Below are 3075 nucleotides of genomic sequence, written 5' to 3' on the forward strand. Positions count from 1 at the left end.
ACAGAAAAATGGACAAAAGTTGTTTTTGTTTTGGACTGCAGGTCAAGCCCCCCCCCCAAAAAAAAGAGTAAAAAAGGAACGTGTCTTTGGGATAATAACGCCCAGCGCTCCCCGCACAGCTGGGGGCAGTCATTAGGTCTCCTTAGCAATGTGAGAGCAACAGCCTGACTGCTCCGGTTTATTGGAGGTCCGTCTGTCCTTCAACATGAGAGGCCGGCTGCAGTTCTGCCTGCCCCACATCTGAACACATTCAGCTACCAGGGAGACTACAAAGACGGAAAAAATAGCTTTAATCCAAGACCCATTCCTGGAGTTTGCTAGCGTGGCACCGGTGTGCTAGGGACTGCTGTGCTTGCCGGCGTGGGCCCCATCCTCTGTGGGTCCTAAGAAGGGTAGTGGATTGGTCCTGGAGCCCTCATGAAAGGAGGGGGTGGTCCCATGCGGTGGAACATGTGTGGCTCAAACCTTGGGGGCGGGGAGATGCCAGGGGGCAGAGGCAGAGCGATGTTGACCACAGCTGGAGGACTGCTCAGAGGTAGGTTGAAGTAGTTGGCAGAGGCTTCTTCTTCAGCTGTAGGAGGAGGCGGCAGAGCGCCTGGCACCCCGGGTACGGGCTCAAGCTCGATTCTGGAGTCTGTGGTTCCGTCCTTCTCCTTTTCTTTTCCTCAGGCAGCTTGGGATCTGCCCCACTTCACATTGAGTCTGCGGCCATTGACAATCAACTTATTAAAGGACTTCTCAGCAGCCACCTATGCGGCCTGCCTGGGGGCGGACTGAATGAAGGCACACTGCTGCCTCTGAACGACAGTGACCGTCCGGATCTCTCCACACTGGTAGAAGTGATTTCTTAGGTCTGTCTCAGTAATGGTGTTGCCTAGACCTCCGACGTACAGCGTGGCGATGGTCTTGTCCTCTGGCGGGTCTAGACGGGGCATGGTTGACGCCTGCTTTAGAAGCTTATTGGCACGGGGTCGTTGACGCCGTAATAGCGGTCATTGATGTTCTGATCAGCAAGGGGGTCGTCTGGATCTGTAGGCTTCTCGTGTCTGTAGGGACACTCCTCTCCTCTCTTGCACTCGCCTTTCACCCGGAAGGAGCAAATGTGGGGCAGGTTCCTCTTGTAGTGTGGTGCGGGCCAGTTTGAGCAGCATATCACTGGTGGATGTCGCTTTCCCCAGCATGCCAACTGGACGTGTCCCATCAGAGTTAGAAATCTCTCGCTCCATGTTCTGCGTGTAGTATTCTTTGTTGACATCTGATTTGGGCATATCATCTTTAAAAGACAATCCGGCGTCACGAACCTGGATGGGCAGCCCATATTCCAGATCCAACAGGCAGGTCTGGCAGACGTTTTTCAGTTTGCTGCAGGTCTGGCACACCTCTGTCTTCTTGAAGCACATTCGGACTCCAGGGCACCACCGGAACCCTGTGAAAGGCCTGGCACAGTTCTTGCATTCTTTGCTGTACTTCTCTTTGGTCATTCGGATATAGGGGTTTTCTCCAAGACATGTCTGGCACAGAATGGGGAAGTCCGCATCCTCCCAGTTCTGCCTGTTGTAGGTATTAGAACCCAGAGACGTCGCCATCTTGGGGTGTCTGGCGGCAGCGGCGGCTCCCCAGGCGGAAGCGAGGACCGCCACAAGCTCGTCGCGCCCCCCAAAAATCCAATCTTATGGAAGGTTTGAAATACACACAATTACAAACAATGTGTTGTGACAAATTAATTTCTTCTCTGCATTTATGACTTTATTGGAATTATAGAACCCATGTTGGACTAATGTTACAGGCAGCTGCACCTGGCATATAAATGACCTTTATTAATGTGGCTTACTTGTGTGTATGCAGGATACATATGTCTGGGTATTAGATTTTGCATAATTCCAATTTTTAATAACATATATGATGCCAAGGCTATGAATAAAGCAACTGCTTTTGAGTTTCAATTTTGACCCATGGTGATCCTATAGGACAGAGTAGAACTGCTGTACAGAATTTCCAAGACTGGAAATTGTAATAGAATCTGCATACAAACCACCTTTCTCCTCTGAGTACTTGGTAGATTCGAAACACCTATCATTGCAATACTTTGCCACTAGGAATCTTTAAGGCCACCAATACAAGCACTGCAATTAAATGTATTTCGAAAACACCTAGTGTGATTGTAGTTCTGCACTTCATGTTATGAAAAAATTATATTACCATTGGATTTTTCAATAGGATAAGTAATTCATTTAGTATGAATTTCCTTTAAAATCATTTATCTTGGTGATCCCAATTTAGGGATGCTAGCAGCTGTAATACGATTGTACACTAATTAGGCAAAGGAAGATGAAAATGATATAAATATGTTTTAAAACATCTTGATTTAGTCACTATGGAAACTGTCTTTTTTGTATCATATGGAGGCATCCTCAATGTTTATGTTACATCAGCCCCTCCCTGAAATGTAAAATTCATATTTAGTTATATTTCCAAAATCAAAATGCAAATATATTAACACCAATTTAAGAATTGTTAAGTCAAAGAAGTGCTGGAAGCTTTCATATTTTGAGATAAATGATCTTAATAATTTTACACTGCCATTGAGTCAATTTGGACTCACAGCAACCATCTGGAGGGTTTCTGAGATTGTAAATCCATGCAGGATTGGACAGTCCTGTTGTTCTGAAGCAGTACTGCTGGTGGATTTGAATCTCTGACCTCACAGTTGCCATGTCCAATACTTACCCAACAGCGTTGCCAGTGCCATCATGTAAGTATGTTAAAATAAAATTAAATCTATAATGATGAAATAAAATATTGAAGATAATTTTTCAGACATTCTGCATGGGATTTTGCTCCTTGAGGTAGAAAATTGTTAGTTGACCAAACTTGCTATTTTTTAGACTTGCCAACTAGATCAGAAGAAGGCAAATTTAGATACGTCAATATTTATAAATAGGTGAGCCAAATTTTATAAATAGGAGCCCTGGTGGCATAGTGGTTATGTGGTGGCCCACTTACCATAATGTCACCAGTTCAAAACCAACAGTCAGATCCACAGCAGAACAACTAGCTATTTTACTCTAGTAAAGA

General features: G+C 45.3%; 1 pseudogene; it reads right to left on the bottom strand.

Moving 5' to 3' along the window:
* Window positions 1–336: 336 nt before the first annotated feature.
* LOC142434254 (pre-mRNA-splicing factor RBM22 pseudogene) lies at window positions 337–1611 on the bottom strand (annotated as a pseudogene).
* Window positions 1612–3075: the final 1464 nt, after the last annotated feature.

The sequence above is a fragment of the Tenrec ecaudatus genome, chromosome X, assembly GCF_050624435.1.
Source record: "Tenrec ecaudatus isolate mTenEca1 chromosome X, mTenEca1.hap1, whole genome shotgun sequence".
Lineage (NCBI taxonomy): Eukaryota > Metazoa > Chordata > Mammalia > Afrosoricida > Tenrecidae > Tenrec > Tenrec ecaudatus.